The sequence below is a fragment of the Apodemus sylvaticus genome, chromosome 23, assembly GCF_947179515.1.
Source record: "Apodemus sylvaticus chromosome 23, mApoSyl1.1, whole genome shotgun sequence".
Classification (NCBI taxonomy): Eukaryota; Metazoa; Chordata; class Mammalia; order Rodentia; family Muridae; genus Apodemus; species Apodemus sylvaticus.
The window spans coordinates 41912951-41929857 of record NC_067494.1 but is presented as its reverse complement, the minus strand read 5'-3'; the positions used below and the strand labels follow the sequence as shown (position 1 = coordinate 41929857).

General features: G+C 48.4%; 1 protein-coding gene and 1 pseudogene across 2 annotated transcripts in view; one reads left to right on the top strand and one right to left on the bottom strand.

Annotated features, from left to right (window-relative positions):
• The window catches only part of Map3k4 (mitogen-activated protein kinase kinase kinase 4), an 88743-nt gene that overhangs the window by 60802 nt on the left and 11034 nt on the right, over positions 1 to 16907 (bottom strand). The window lies entirely within an intron of this gene.
• LOC127674251 (uncharacterized) lies at positions 8013 to 8152 on the top strand (annotated as a pseudogene).

The window sequence follows — 16907 nt, the reverse complement described above, 5'->3', positions numbered from 1 at the left end:
TAAACTCCTATTCCCTTTATAAGCAAAGGTAATTCCCTTAGGAAAATGATCTTGAAAGAGTAAATGATAGTAAATCCGGATAAAAAGCAACAACACTGCACAGGTGGTAGGAACAGGATGGAGACTGAGAAACATGGTTACCACTCACATGGAAGAGGACGCAGGAAGACCCAAAATTAAGGCGATGGTTAAAACCAATAAAAAGACTTTATATCTGTGTTTTTAATCATCTCTGTAATTGGTTACACATAAAGAATGATTTTTATTAGGACAGTGTAATTGCTGTCATTAAACATCGAGTACTGGCCTTCTGCCAGGCAGTCTGCCAAATGCCACACAGAACTGAATTCAATCTTTAGCAGAGCCTTCAGGGCCACTTTAAGTAAAGACCCTTTGCCCAGACAGCCAATTCACAGTGACTGTCTGACAGGCATCCGCCAATCCCTGAGCTGCAGCTCCCCACTGGGCCATTCCAAGGACCCTGGAAGTCTCAGATGGAGTCTCAAAGCCATGGGGATGGGCCAATGGCATGGCCTAGGTGCTTAACTTTAAGAGTTCTGGTCCAATCCAAATGCTACGGCCTCTCCACGCCTAACTCACTAGAATGCTTCTGTTCTCCCTAGGGCCGACATGCAGTCACTTCCACTACAGGCTGTGGTTTGAGGGCTGCTGGCTAGAGGGACACCACAGGATGGACTGCCCACAGCTCGCAGAGCTAACTGCCAGGCCAGTGTTAGGCCTCGTACCTCTAGCAAAGCTTCTGCCACCTCACTCACGCATCAATAGGGATGAGGCAGCGGCCTCAAGCCAGGGTCGGGAGACCTAGGCTGACTATAACTCAAGTGAGAGGAGAACTGAGTCTGCCTGGACCAATCAAAGGCCTACCTCTAACCTCTCTCCCCAAGAGAGAGCTTACCCTTCCCACCAAGAACGCCACAGAAATGCATAGCTCCTTTAAGGGGACATAGTTAGAGCTCAGTTCATGCAAGCTTGTGTGTTTACACCTAAGAGGAAAAACTAGCCTGAGAGAAACCGCAACGAAGGCAAGCCCTCCTAAATCCGAATTAACATTAATATTTTTTTCTGTTGAAGTTAGGATTTTGTAGGAGACAAGACGGCTGTTAAAATGTTTTTAAGATTTTTTTTTGTGTGTGTGTTAGTCATTTCTGTTTTGTTACCTGGGCTTAATTCCAACTTGTCTGCAGTTGAAAGTACACATTGACTGTCGCACACCCGTAGATGTGCACAGTGTCTAGTTACAGGTCAGCTCCTTGGGGCAATACTGGACTCATCGAGTTTAGCACTGATCTGAGCACACAGCACTGAGTTGGGAAAAGACAGCACCAGAGTCTTTGACTTCAGGACCAAGCTATGGAGGGGCATGTACACACACACACACACACACACACACACACACACACATGCGCGTGCACGCGCCTTTAATCTTAGCAGTTCAGGAGGAAGAAGCAGGTAGATCTCTGTTAGGTCACAGCCTCAAAAATCTGCCCACTAGCATGGATCTACACATCCACGAGAGTTCAGGATGTAGCTGAGGCTTATGCAGCCAAGGCAGGTCATGGGAAACAGCCAGCCAGAGTAGAACCAGAGAGGCAGGCAGAAAACAAAGGTTCTCCAAAGAATACTTCAATAGAAACTTCAAAGCTCTGAGCGGAAGTGGCCGAGTGCCTGGGGAGTGCGGAGACAAAGAACAGCATGTGGAAAGGACCTGAGCGAAGAAAGTATGCTCCTCCTGTGAGAGGCTGCAGGGGCTCTCTTACAGCTAGACGGACAGAGAAAGCCAGGGCACCCGAGGACATGCACAGGAGGCACAGGAGGCAGCTTGTGAGCTTGTGAGCCTGCCTACCACTCTGCTCTAGCAGATAGAGAGGCAAACTGGTGCACACTTGTCTAACACTAGTGTGATTTGTCTTCCCACATGAGGCTTCCCGTCTCTAGTCACATGTCTCTTCAACACTGGGGTAATTCCAGCAGGTCCATCACTAGGTGACTCTGTCACTGTGCACATGTTACAGAGCATGCAAAACAGCCATCGGACACAGCCTGATGCAGTCGGTAATCTCAGCACACGGGGATGGGGGGAGGGGGGAGATGGCAAGTTTGGTGCAACAGCACACTGTTCTAACAAGTACAGTGCTAACATGTGTACACACACACACACACACACACACTCACTCCAATAAAGGAACAGTAAACGCACCAACCAGAAAGGTGCTTATTTTCATTTTCAAGTGTATCTACTGTGCAGAATCTATGCGCTACAATTTCTATCAGCTGGCAGTACAGGCATGCATCCTGACTGAGAGTGGCATGCCAACGGTGACCCGCCACACAAGAGGAGGTCCGCAGCTCCATTATACCCGCATGGGACCTCCATGCTTCAGCCGTCATGTGAATGGCCGCCCTTAAAGCCAGCCCAGATCCTACCTGGGGAACTGTGGAAGACTGAAGCACAGTAAGCTGGCTCCTGAGAAGTAAAACTCACCCAAATGAAATGGAGACACACACATGTGGAAGGTTTACCTCATGGGAACAACTTTTTATAAATAAAAACGATATACACCGAGGAGAGTTTGAGTAGAGGTTCGAGGCTTCCGGATAAAAAACACACGAGTTCTTATTTTTCACTGTGTCGTTCTCCCACACACGAGAACAAAACCCCTAAGTACCACTGAATGCCCAAGGCCAACATGGGGCATACTGGCAATGCAGATCTTGAGGCCCTGTGTGTTGCAGGCATCAAAGTCACAGGCAGCTTCTGAAAGGATTTTCAATGTGCAACCAACATGTACAGTACACATGAAACATGAGAACACGCAGGGCTCCCTAGCTCACCCGTGGTGCTGGTGAAACTCCTGAAACCCAGAGTGCACCTCACCGGCACCGGTGCATTCTGGGCCTCTACTCCGCAGTTCCATCGCGGTCTCCCCGGTGCCCGTGCATTCTCTCCTCTACTCCGCAGTTCCATCGCGGTCTCAGTCTGTGGCCACCAAAAATGTTAAGAGGCACTGACACAGCTAATATTAGCAGATTTTCTGTTCCAAGTGTCTCATCCTGACAAACACAAGACACCATGATGATACAGACGCCAGACGCAAAAGGAACTCTGACTTGATGCTCGCGGGATGGTTGCCGCTACAACACACACGCATGCACACACACGCACACATTTCATACTTGAAAAATCACGTAAAAGTTGAGGCGTTTCCAAAATCAGGTAATCGTCAATATTTTATGAACTGTCTGAGATGGATGGAGTAGTCCTCTCTACATACCAGGAAAAAATGCAAATTAAGGAAGTTAGCACTGAACTAAGCAACCATTAATTTAAGGATAATTACAATCCTTCCAAGACTGACTAAACATAACAAAGCCTTTGGAAGGAAAGATTTTAAGGAAACCTAAGAAAAACTGACTTGGCGAAGGATCAAAGGAAGCTGGTTCTGTCAGAGCTCCAGGGTAGAGACACAGGAGGAGAGCCACTGTTAACATCCTGAGGAGAAAGCTGCCCACGTCACTCACAGGACTGGCAGCCATGGGACACAGAGTATGCAGTGACTTTACAGCAACTGGCTTGTGTCGTGGGGCTCCTGTGCTGTGTGGAGCCTGCGTGTGGAGCCATTGTTTGAAACACTTCTCTTGGCCATTAGTCTCTCCTGCACCAGTGCCTACGCCACGGGTGTCTGGAACTCAGCTGCCTGTGCCGCCTGAGCCTGGAGCTCCGTGCCTGCCGCCTGCTCTCTGCGCCACACCCGCACTTTCTGCATCTGTGCTCCAAGCTCGCGGGCTGGTGTCCGCCTGGCCGAGCAGCCCACTCTGGCTGCCACCGCAGACGGCAAACTGTTCCTCCCAGGCCGCTCTACAAGAATCTTCTCGTGTACTTTAGGTATTTAAAGATGACTTTCTATGTCCCAGCACGTCTGGCTGCTGCCAGTGCTGTTTACATTTCTGGGATTGTCACTGCTGATTTACCCTGGCTGTGAGTCATATCTTCCTGCTTCCTGGAATGACTGGTTTTCTGTTTCTGTTTTGTTTTGGAAGGTCTCATTATGTAGGCCAAGATGCGCCTCCTGCCTCAGCCTCCTCAATGCTGGAGCCACAGCCATGTACCGTAACTGGTCATGTTTTATTGGATATCAGGGTCATAAAGTGAATGTTGCTATTTGGATTTTGCTGGTGCCTTCGGATCTGGAGTGAAGGGTAAAGTGCTGTGAATTATTTCTAACTCGCTGCCACCCTCATGCTTCCTTTCGAGTCTGTGTAAGTAAGGTTACTGGCAGCAAAAGCAGAGAAGCCTTTCTCTAGGCACAGGCCGGCCCTGCTGCTAAGCTAGGAGCTCCAGGTCTGTGCTGAGTGCCCTACGACCAGCACAAAGGATTCTTCACCACCACACTGGCCTTCCGTCTGGCCCTGGGAACCTGCCTCCAACAGCAGCGCTCCAGTGACCGGCTCCGCCTTATCTTACACACGTGTCTGCGGCCGCAGAGCCCAGAGGCCTGACAGACTGCAGGTGCCTGCAGCAGCCATTTTCTGTAGTCTTCCTTCCTCTCAAGTGCTCTCCCTCAACCTCCAACTGCCTCAGTTCCAAAGTTCAACCTGCCTTCTCCACCCTGCGGAAGGCCTGGGGCTGCCTCCGTGCACCTCAGCCTCACACAGGCATCCAGGAAGAGCGAGGCTCCTCTGTCTGCTTCCTGTCTCAGGTCTCAGGGTCACACTGCCTGGCTCTCAGTGTCACAGGCAGGTTTCTACACTGACATGCAGTCTACCTTTCTTGGCTCTGTTGACTGTCATCACTAAAAGGAAATACAACCATATTTTTATAACCCAAAAAGTTGCTCTTTGGATTTGTTTTTGGGGATTTTGGGGGGGGGGTTGATTTTTTGTTTTATTTATTTATTTATTTATTTATTTATTTATTTATTTGATGTTAGAAAGTGAAATAACACTACTTAATTTGCAACATGTATAGGAAAAGCAATACTTGACAAAGAGTAAAACTACATTTATAACAGGGACCATATATAGAGAGATATAGATATAGATAAATAAATATATATATATATGGATTCCTTTAGGAAAAAACAGATGGGAAATTTTATTTAAAAAAAAAAAACAACAAATAATACAAAAGGAAAAAAAAATCACCTGGTTTTAAAAGTGAAAATATTTACAGATAGCCAAATTCAACATATTTGTTGGTATCAATTAACCTCATCTGTTCCTGGCCCCAGTTTCAGATTATACATGAGAGCACAAAGATTCTTTTAAGACTTAGTTTTAAGGAAGATTATAAAATATCTAAAAGAATTTAACAGGGAAAACTGACATCACTTAAATTACCAAACTACACCAAGGTGACATTATTTTTCACATACAGATGGTTTACCTATCTGAAAGGTTACTTTCCATTACAGTAATAAATCCTCTTACAAGGGTAGTTATGCCTGTACTGACTCTCAGCATTTCTTTATAGCTTAATACCAAGCTGATTAATCTCTAGGACCTCTGTCATCTTTCTCTCTTACTCGGTGCACACAGGACCTTTACTGAGGCAATGCACACCCTGACACACACTGCACAGACTCTACCATGGAAAGAGCAAGGGACGGAGACGTGCGCACCCCATCCACACAGCGCACCCCATCCACACAGCGTCGCAGAGAACAGAGACTGGTGTGCTCCGCGACAGGGAAAGTGAAGGCTCCTGTCCCTGCTTTCGCAGCTTACCACACAGCTTTGTGATAAAGCAGCTCCACATTACGCCACAAAGGAATGGCTAGACAGTAAAGCCAGATGTGACATTGATGGAACAGAACTAAGAATCTGGAATAACCCCGATTCCAATGGCCGCCTGGATTGAGTTTCAATGATCAACGTCGTCGTTCAGAGGCAAGAGTGCTCAGCCGACAGCGCACGAGCAGACAGAGCACGGGCAGCCAGGCATGCGGAAAGGATGAACTGGAGCTCGAGGCAAAGGGAGTGAACCTGAAATGGACCAGTGAAGAGGAAGAGCGAAGGTGTTTCGGCAGCAGATGAGGGGTGTGGGAGGCGCCTCCCTGAGACCTCACACGCAGCAGTGCCATCTTACTGGCACAAAATCCTTTGCCAAAGAAACAAAGGCCAGGAAACTGACCAACTGTCATCATCAAAACGCAAATTTCCTGTGCAGTTATAAATGAGAAAGTAACAAGGCTAACAGTACAGGAAGAAACATTTACAAGCCATACATTTGATCAGAGACCTGTCCAAAAGGCACAATGATGTGGTACACAAGACAAGCTAATCAAGACCCCCGAGGGCAGTCTACACCCAGGAGGACAGGCTGACAGTCAGGTACGTGTTGACACAGAGGCAGAGGAGACAGAACCCTCTACACCAACTCTGTGGCCAGCTGAGCAAGTACGTGGTCAGCAATTCTACTCCTGGATGGATGAATGCTAGAAGAACCGAGACGTACCATACAAGACTAGCGCACACATGCACGGCCGAGGCAGCATCGCCCCACAGATAAACTGCTGAGCCACCCCAGCACCCACTGAGCAGATGAAGTGCAGTCCAGGATTAGCGGAGCATTTCTCGGCCACACAGAAAGGTGGAGAACAGCACACGAGGTGCCGTGTGTGAGACTCGAGAGCGCTACACTGGTGAAAGGAGCCAGCTCAGATCACAAAGGGCTGGATGCATGTAAAACGTCTGGAACCAGTAAATCCATGCTGACTGAGGCTGACTGGGGGGGGGATGGAGATACGCCGGGTGGGTCTGCAGCTGAAGGGTTTCTTCACATGGCGATGGTTCCTCGACAGCTCTATGCTCGCCAAATACTGGTCTGGATGAGCAGAGTCTAGAACATGTGAAACGCGATCTGACAGAGCTGCTTAACAAACAGGTGAGGGCAGATCTGCGGCCCTCTGGTGCTCTGGGGAACCTCCAAGAAGCCAGTCGGAGGACCGATGTCCTGGGGATGGAAGGCGTCTGGAAGTAGAGGCTTCCAACACGTACTTCAGAAGAGGCATGAGTCATCTGCGCTCCAACACAGGAAGGGCGCCTCACCTGTCTTCTGAGGACACAGAACAGCAGTACGTCTGGCAGATCCCAGGGACAGGGAAGGGTCTCTGCTAGCCCATTTTAATCACCTACTACTCCAATTCCGAAAATATTACTTTAAAAGCCACTCGGAAGTGGCTTCTTTTGAAAAGAAGGCAACTCTATTTATATGAGGACAGGAGGAAGCAGGGACCAGATGACAGGCTCTGCTCTCGTTCCCATTCAGGGCCCACGCCCAGGAGACTCTAAGGAGTGTCTAAGGTGTGTAATCGCACTGTGCAAACAGAAACAGAAGCCTTGCACGAGGAGCCCAAAAGCAAAGCGCGCCTCGGTCTGTCATCAGTCCCACGCAGCCGTTTACATTTCATTCTCAGAAAGCAGGAGCGTGTTGAGAAAGCGAAAGGCAGCGTGCCCAGAATCAGTGAGGCCGGCCACACAAGAGGCCACGGGCACCGCGGCTACGTGACGGGCGAAGTAACAGGGCGCAGGATGCGAGCCGCGCACATCGGAAAGGCTCGGGTGAGCAGGCCTGCATCCCCACCACACCCAGCCGCCCTCTCTCATTTTATCACAACACTAGAAACCCTATGACAAGCCTCCACTCTAGCTCCTTTCTGTGGCTCTTACTACAAGCAAATCCTGACTCTCACACCAGCCAAGTGTCAAAGCAAAGGCACTGGGTCTTCCTGTCAGGGGTAGCCTCGCGGTGCAATAAAGACTGAGGCACGCTCAAAGGCTAAAGTTGGGTATTTTATCTCAGATACTATACCTGCCTATTGCACCCTACAGAATTCTTTTCAAACTATTTTGATAATTTGTCTTGTTTTTAATTGTTTTATTGTGACATTTCCATTCATCTATGTCCTAGCTTGCTTACATGTGCCCTCAGACCACTGTCCAACTCCAAACAGAGCCCCTCCTGTTACAGGTCCTATATAAACACCGGCATGCCCAACCCTAGAGGCATGGCGTGGCAGCTGTGGTGCTGTGTCGTGCGTGCGTCAGTAGGTGGCAGAGAGGAGAGAGGTTACGCCTACCTAGGCTCAATCTTCTGACCTATGAGCATCCGAAGGACTAGTGGCCTAACTTCCCTGAAAAGGGAAAGCCTAAGATGGCGATCTGCAGGGAGCTAGCCTGAGACAATCAGCAGCTCAGCCAGCCACACACAGGCCCAGGCGGGCTCCCAGGATGGGGAACAAGGAGGAGACCAGAAGAGCCTGCCTGGGATCGCGGGCCCGAGACAGCTGACCTTCACACGGGGTCACTCAGGCAGGCCAAGCAAGGAGCGAGCCTGAGATGCCCACCAGTCTGGTGCTGCAGAGGCCTGGGTGGGGGTAGGGAGGAGGCAGACCACTTCCAAGGCCTCCCAGTACCATAATGCACAGATGGGCACAGCACTCCTGGGGGCACTCCTGGGCAGACTCCAGATACTCAGACCCTGGGCACCTCTAAGAAGATCAGTAAAGAGAAGAGAAAGAGAAGGAGAGGATGTGGGCTCAGCGGCGAGAGGTGGAACTGGAGACTTGAAGGTAACGAGGAACATCGTGATCAGAGTGGCCAGTGATGTCACCTGGGACCATGGTGGGGTCCTGGCCTGTGTGACCACCAGGAGGTTACGTATGTGTCCAAGGCCCCGCAGCAACAGGTGTCTGTTATCACCAAAGGTCAAGCAGATGTCCCTAATCTGAGCTGCCGTCTGGAGACATGATGTCTGAGGGCTGTGCAGAACTGGCTCTGTCCCTCACCCGGGCATTTTTGGGGGAGAACTAACTGGCCCTGGAGGCATGCGTGTGGGAGAGCAGGCCCTGCACACTGTGGGAGCTGCCGGTGAGTCAGGATGACTTCTCCTCCCTCCTCCCTCCTCGCCCCTTACCACCTGCAGCAGGCAAGAGACCTGGCCCTGGGGTCATGGGAGCCACAGGGCTAGCCCTGGCCCTCACCAGCTGCAGACCCTTAGAGAGGAAGCCCCGCACTTGCGTGGGCAGCAAACAGAGCTGACTCTGGTGACGGGCGTGGGTGAGCCGACACTGAGGGCTGAGTGTGAGCATTGGAGAGCTGGCCCTAGGCTCGTGGGAGGAGGAGAGCTGGCCATGTCCCTTACCTACTGCAGCACTCGGAAGAGCAGGCCCTGCGCCTCACCTGCGCCGCAGGATAGACTTGGCTCTGGTTGCGAGCCGGCCTCACGGGCATGAGAGCGGAGAGCTGGTGAGTGGACCAGCTCAGATACCTCTCAGGCTCAGAGTTGGCCCACCTCGACGGCTACCCCATCTGTGAACTTCCAGAGTACATGAAGCTGCAGGCCCTCCGTGACCCAGGGCTACAGCAGGGTAGCCGGGAGGAGGCCCAGTGAGGCTCTGGCAGTGACAGGGGAGCAGAAACCGGAGGCCTCATATCACGCCAGAGTCACTGAGGTGAACAAAAGGGGTGTACTGTGGGCCACACCGTGACACACTACAGCTTCCACAGTGAGATGGCTTTTTCCTCCATTGGGGGAAAGATTGCCAAGGGTGGAGGGTGGGCTAGAAGGGAGAGGGAGAAGAGTAGGATGGGGGTGTTCATGACGAAAAATTTACAAAAAAAATCAATAAAAAATGTAAAAAGGGTATGCACGTGTCTGTGTCTGTGTGTATATGGGCGTGTATGTGTGTATATGGGCGTGTATGTGTGTATATGGGCGTGTATGTGTGTATGTGTATATATTTTCCACCCATGATAAAAACTCGCAGTGCTTTGTCTGTCTTTGGTCCCATTGTCCTCACCTCTAAGCTCCTCTCCTCAGACGCCTTCCCCTCATCCGACTCTCTCTTCTTCTTTAAGAATACTTTACCCAGGCCGTAATGAACTGAAATGCCACGGGAATGCTTATGGGCATCCAGCACATCCACAAACAGCTCCCCGCACTCGGTTACAAATACCCGGGGATTCCGTGCGGTAGGGGCAGCCACGAGGGTGAAGAGAGTGCCAGCGGTGACAGCCGCTACCCTCAGCGAGGTCAGTGAGGAAGGGCACGCACATGGTAACAGTGGATTAGTACGAGATATCGATACAAGGGATGTGTTAGCTCACTTTATTATTTTTATGTCTTATTTTAAATATGTGTCTGGGTGTGGGTTTAGGCAAGGTGAACGCAGTATCCAGAGAGGCCAGAAGAGGGCGTCAGATTCTCAGAGCTGGAGTTAGGGGCAGTTGGGGACTAACATGGGTGTCAGGAACTAAACTGGGATCCTATGCAAGAGTAGCTAGTGTTCTTAAGCATGGATCCATCTCTTCAGCCCTAACTTGGGGTCGGTGTCAGGGTGGGTATACACACACACACACACACACACACTGTGACACATGGTGAACAGAACAACTTTGTTGAGTCCAGTTCTCTCCTCCCACCTTTACATGGGTTCTGGGAATCACACTCAGATGATCAGGCTTGGTGGCAAGCGCCCGTCTCCAGAGCCTAACAACCCCTGAAACCACCACTGCAGCACAAGAACAGGCTCTGGGTGTTTGCACAAATCGTTTGCGCAGTCAGCAACATATAAAGACCTTAAAAAGTGGGCCCCTACTACATCCAACTCAACAGAAAAATTCCGTACTCAAGACAGATCAGAGACACCCTAGGATTTTACTGTATTAAAACAGCTGGGACAGACATCAAGACTGAGCTGGAAAAGACACGTCTGACAAAGTTTATACTAACAAAAGGACCAGAACCACGTAGAAAGCCCAACTGGACTTATAAAGACACAAACTGCCTGGAGTCCCACCCAGCGCCTGGGAGGTGAGGCAGGAAGGCAATGGGTCTCGGGCTGGCCTACACACAGAGCAAGAGCCCTGCCTCAGACTAACTCACCAGTCAATCAAACATCACAAACTGCTTCCTGAAGAGAAAGGAGAAGGCGGCGCAGGACAGTGCTATTCGGCTGCCGTCCAGTGTCCTGGCAGGTAAAGGATGAACCAAATCCACACCGTAAAAGCACATCACACTTGTCTCTCTCTGACCCACGGCCCACTCTGTGACTTTTATCAGGACCACGTAGAGGAAGCCAACAGCCTTGCCCTGTCAGACACAAACCCCACTAAAACGTTAGCTAAAAGCAAGACTCAAAACTATACTTCACTGATTTCTAACAGTTTTTCAATACTGTAATTCCTGATATTTCCCTAGGTCCTATAACCTATTTAAAATTGTTACAATTTTTTTTTTTTTTTTTTGGATTTTGGTTTTTTCGAGACAGGGTTTCTCTGTATAGCCCCGGCTGTCCTGGAACTCATTTTGTAGACCAGGCTGGCCTCGAACTCAGAAATCCGCCTGCCTCTGCCTCCCAGAGTGCTGGGATTACAGGCATGCGCCACCACTGCCTGGCACACTGTTACAATTTAATGATTATTAAATTTTAATGATACAAAAAATTAAAATGCATCTTCAAGACAGATCTGGCAGTTGAAAAAATAATCTCCAAAACTCAGTTTTAAAACACTGTGTGAACAGAAGACAGAAGCAAAGTCTTAACGCGAGGATTTTCTGTACAGAGTTTCTGTAAAGATGTAGACACGGACACGTAAGATTAGGGAGGCGACTGCAGGGCTGGAGAGAAGCTCGGCAGGGAAGAGCACTGACTGCTCTTGCAAAGGACCAGGGCTGGGTCTCTAGCACCCAGAAGTAGACAGACCACAACCACCCGTAACTCCAGCTCTGGAGGATCCTACCCCCGTCTTCTGGCCTAGCTGAACACTGATTACATGTGGCACGTGAGCACACGCGCATACACACACACACACAGACACACACACACACACACACACACGCACACGCAAAACAACTGCATGAAGTCCTTCAACTATTTGATCCACATGAAGACACTTAGCATTAGAAAGAGCTCGGAGAAATGGACATATGTCCATCCCTTGTGATATATCCTGCACAGCTTTCTGAACTCTGAAAATGACAAGAAATGCCTTTGTGTTCCGAGAAGTAAGCTCAGAGGCTGGCCACGTCCTGAGACAAGACTCATCTCTCCTTCTGCAGTGACTCCCATGTCTCACAAAGCCAGGTTGTCCCTGCTTCTATTCCTGCCCATCAATAAGTACTTTCCCCTGCAGCAGCCTAAGTAAATCTATTCCTGCTCATCAGTAAGAACTTTCTCCTGCAGCAGCCTAAGTAAATCTATTCCTACTCATCAATAAGTACTTTCCCCTGCAGCAGCCTAAGTAAATCTATTCCTGCTCCTCAATAAGTACTTTGCCCTGCAGCAGCCCAAGTCAAATCAACGTGGCCTTCCAGCTTAGTTTGCCAGCTGTGAACTGAAGCTGGCACTGACAAGATAGACCCTGTCTTCGGGATCTCCATGTGGCGCTTGTAATGAGGGACTGAGGGTGAATTTGCCTCCTCTTGTGCCTTGGCCTCACCCACTGGCCTAACAGTAAGGAATGGATGCCAGTTCCCTGTGTGATTTCTGTGGGTTTCATGGTCCAATCATCGGCTAATCTCTATAAACAGATTAATGGGTAACGGGGATCACATCTCTGTGAGAGGAAATGACAAAGCATACGATCTGCTAATTTTTCTTCTTTGTCTACTTAGCCATCGTGACTTGCACTCAAATCAATTAAGACTCACGCCCACACATCTATGAAGTGGTAGATTCTGGACTCCCGTGCTCGTAGTTAATCACAGCTATAATGTGTTCCGTGGGTATGAGAATGTCTAGTTCCGTGTCTGAAACTCAGAGGTCCTTTTTTTCCTCGCACTGCATTTCCTCCTACCTCTAGACAGCTATGCCAATGTCAATCACAGCGTGTTTTACGGGAGCTGATTCTAATGCCTTATAAATGATTACTATAAAGTGGGTATTACTAAAACTGCCACAAATTAAGGGACAATGAGCCTGTCGCTCGACATCAGGGGAATGAGGAAGTGTCTTACAGAGGCACGAAGATTCAAGCTCACAATCCTCAGCAAATCTCTGGGAAATGAAACAAGTTTTTATCGTTGGCTTGGTGAAGATATTTCTTCTTGACTTTACCAGTTAAACTATGTATCTTCCACGAATCCTTCCTGAACTTCTGCAACTTTACTAACTGAACAAGAATATAAACTCACACTTAATCAAGCTGAATCACTATCTGATAAGAAGCCCTATTATAATACTGGATTGGCTATATCCTAGATAGCCAACACCCTGTGTGTGTCCATGCGCCACGTGCATGAAGTACCCTCGGAGGCCAGAAGGGGGCAACAGAGTGCTCTAGAGATATGAATGAAGTACTCCGCTGTACATAGACTGGGAATTGTACCCAGGTCCCTAGCTCTAGCCTGTGCTCTAACCACTGGACGACCTCCCACTGGCACTAAACTGAGTTAACTTACGACTACCCACTGGACATAACTAGACCAAGGTAAAGTATGAAAACATTAATTATTAAACATAACTTAGGTGTAGAAGCCTCTTTTATATGCCACAGAGGGGTGCATATATGTGAATCTGTTAGTGATGCACAACGTCACTGATGGCCACAGAGAAGGGATTTTACTTCTCATAGTCAAAGCAGATTTTCCTGGTTTTTCTTTATTGTTGCTTTAGAATCAAATTTCAAACACGCAAACTAAAATCTGGCTGTGCTGCCATGTCGAACCCTTCCTGGATTACTGGTCTGTCGTCAATGGAGCCTGGCAGGGTCACCCTACCTTCGGTACTACCTGTGTGCCACCTGGGGCTTACACACCCACTTATATCCTAGACTACCTAAGAAAACGCCTCTTTGGTTCCTTTACATGCCCATGATGACTTTTTAAAATTCTGCTGTACTTTGGTTAAGCATACAGCCAACTACAGTTCTTACCGCCTTGATCCACTGTGTTCAGATCTGACAACTTGCAGAATCTAAAACTGTCCTTGAGATTTCCCAGAAGACTCCGTGAAAACCGGAGACTTGGTCTGCTGCCTTATCTTAAGATAACTGGGATAGTCTGAGGCTACTTTTCATGAATTCCAATCAGAAGAGACCATACACGCATGCACACGGGTACACACACCTGCCCCAGTTTAAATCTGTACAAGTCAGATATGAATATTTCAGAAACTGCTTGCTGTAGAAGGTCCCAGTGAGTGAGCCGCCAGTCCGCTTACAGGCTGTGACATACTTCCATTTATTGGTGTCCTGGCACCACTCTACTTGATACCATCAGTCCTCATGTCAGATAGAGTTTTGAATGTTCACTTGTTCATTTGAGGGCAGCATCCTTTAAGCCAGTTGTCTTGAGGACGCATATTACTGATCTCTGGGGTCTGTATTAATATTCACAGTGGCTGGGGCACGGTCTTTATTTGGTATTTTTGATAGGTTCTTATTGTAATCTAATATGTGCTTAGACTGCCCCACACTGTGGCGAAGCATTTCTCCTCCGTGACGAGCATGTGTCTTCTGTGTGAAACTGGCTGCAGCCACCGTGCTTCCTTGAACACAGAGGCCACCATTTTGTTGTAAACACTGTGTGCTGAGCTTTCTGGGTTAACTATTATCCTGCTGGCATGTGGTAGGAGAAACCGAACATCTGTAATCACTACCTCATTCTGACAAGCAATCCTCACTGGGCCTTGTGCACTTTAAGCTATCAGCGAGCTACGAGCCACTCAAGTCTCTAGCTACAGGTTGGCTTCCGTTTTCCTCTCTGCTTCCCAGCAGCACCTGCAACCAGCCACAGGCCAGAGTACTTGCCTTCCACAAGGGCAAGGCTATTTGGGGCTATCTCGGAGCCTGCAGGGAGGACTATGCCAGGTACTTTTGGGCACAGGTTTCTGAATGCATGTTTGAACAACTCTGAGAAAATACCAGCAGGCTTAGCCTGGATTTCTGGAACTCCCAGATGGGTCCACAGGACTACTGACTGAAATCAAGTAGAACAAGAATTACTAAATAACAACAATGAAAAGCATGGCCAGGGGTTGTCTGAACTACTGCTGAATAAAGACCTATAACAAACACTACACCGTGGATATAGTCTGTCCCCATAGGTTTGCGTGTTAGGGGCTTGTCCCAGAGTGGCAGTTAGTATAGCATGGTGGGACCTCTAAGCAGTAAGACCTTGTGGGAAGTCCCAAAGTTGGCTGCAGGTGTGCCCTCGCCAGGGATTATGGTGGTTCGGTGGTTGAAAGAGCTCCAGTTTCACACGTGCTTCCTGTTTGGCAATGGGACCTCTTGCTCACACAAGTCCCAGCTCCCAGCATTGCTGTCATAAAATGATAAAGCCAGCAGGGGCTGTGCCTGGAGCGTGTGCCACCATATTTGAAGTTTTGGCTTACAGAAGTTTGGTTGGTCTGTCTCAAGTATTTTATTTACAGTCATTAAAAACAGACCAATACACTGTCTACACAACTCCTAAAGATTTAGTGGACTGATCCTGTAATTAAACTGTCCAGTGCATAGTCTCTCACACCAGAACAAATAAAAACAAAGGTACCCTTCTATTTTTAAAAATGTAGCAACATGGGCTGGAGAGATGGGTCAGCGGTTAAGAGCACCAACCGCTCTTCCAGAGGTCCTGAGTTCAATTCCCAGCAACCACACGGTGGCTCACAACCATCTGTAATGGGATCTGATGCCCTCTTCTGGAATGTCTGAAGACAGCTACAGTGTACTCATATAAATATAATAATTTTTTTTAAAAAAATGTAGCAACGTGTTTCAAGAGCTTTACAGTTCTATTTTAGGAACTAGAAGAAATCTATCCTAAAAAATGAAATAGTAAAAAATGCACAGTCATATTTGTATCAAGTCATTGAAACATTGTGTTTTACAATTTAAAATATAAATATGCTATAAAATAATTCAGCTGGTTATAATATTATCTAAACAAGACAGCCATGCCTGCCACTGTTACATCACAGGGAATGACGGTGAGTTATAAACTGTACAACGGGAGCAAAGGGACTACAAGAGAAACCGGCGTCAGTGACACATGCGGTGGGCACTTTCCCAACACCAAGCACAACTAAGGGGCCTGGAGCCGGGCTGCTGAGTCTCCACACTTTTGTTACTTCTCTAAGATGGACTTGTGTTTATTTTAAAATGGACTTGTGTTGCCTTACTAACTGGTTAGGTTAATTTAGCGAGCAGAACCTCATGTACTTTCTGAAAAGGACATCAAATTGAAGAGAAAATTTCCTGTTAAATATAGTGTATAACATTTAAAAACTGAAAAGCATATTAATCTAAGCTCTACACACACATACATGTACACGCATGCACACGTCCAGCTAAATGAACAACTAAGAAAAAACTTCCAAAGAAAAGGCTGGCTGTCTCCCCTCACTGCAACAAGGTATTTCATTAGTAGTCACAGCAGACCATTTGGCCACATCACTTAGGACCTGCCAAGCACCTATCACAATCTCAAGCAGGACAGGGGCATGCGAAAGAGGTAACGGCTGGAGCCAAAGAGGGTACGGAAAAACTGGGCCTCGAAAATCCATTTTCTCGTGTCTGCGGCTTCTGCAGACGGGAAAACTCTCATTCTAAGAGGTGTGTGATGGCTCTCAGGGACAGTGACAGTGGCTTTCTCCACTTCCTTCTGCCTTCAGCCACAAGAAACAGAATAGAAATACAATAGTGGCACTCGCTAGGCACTTGGTGGAAAAGACAGCAATAACCTGGTTAAATCGCCTTCCCCAAATCACAGCGAGGAATCAGAAGGTAAGGTTCATTGTCCGTCTAGTACGGAAACCTTCCCGCGCCTGCAGCGCTGCCTCCCTCAGCCAGGAGGTATCCGCGGTACCGTTTGCACCCAGCCACTAGAGGAGACAAGGAAGCAACAAGCTTCCAGTCCTGGCCCTCGGGCAGACAAGCGAGAGCAG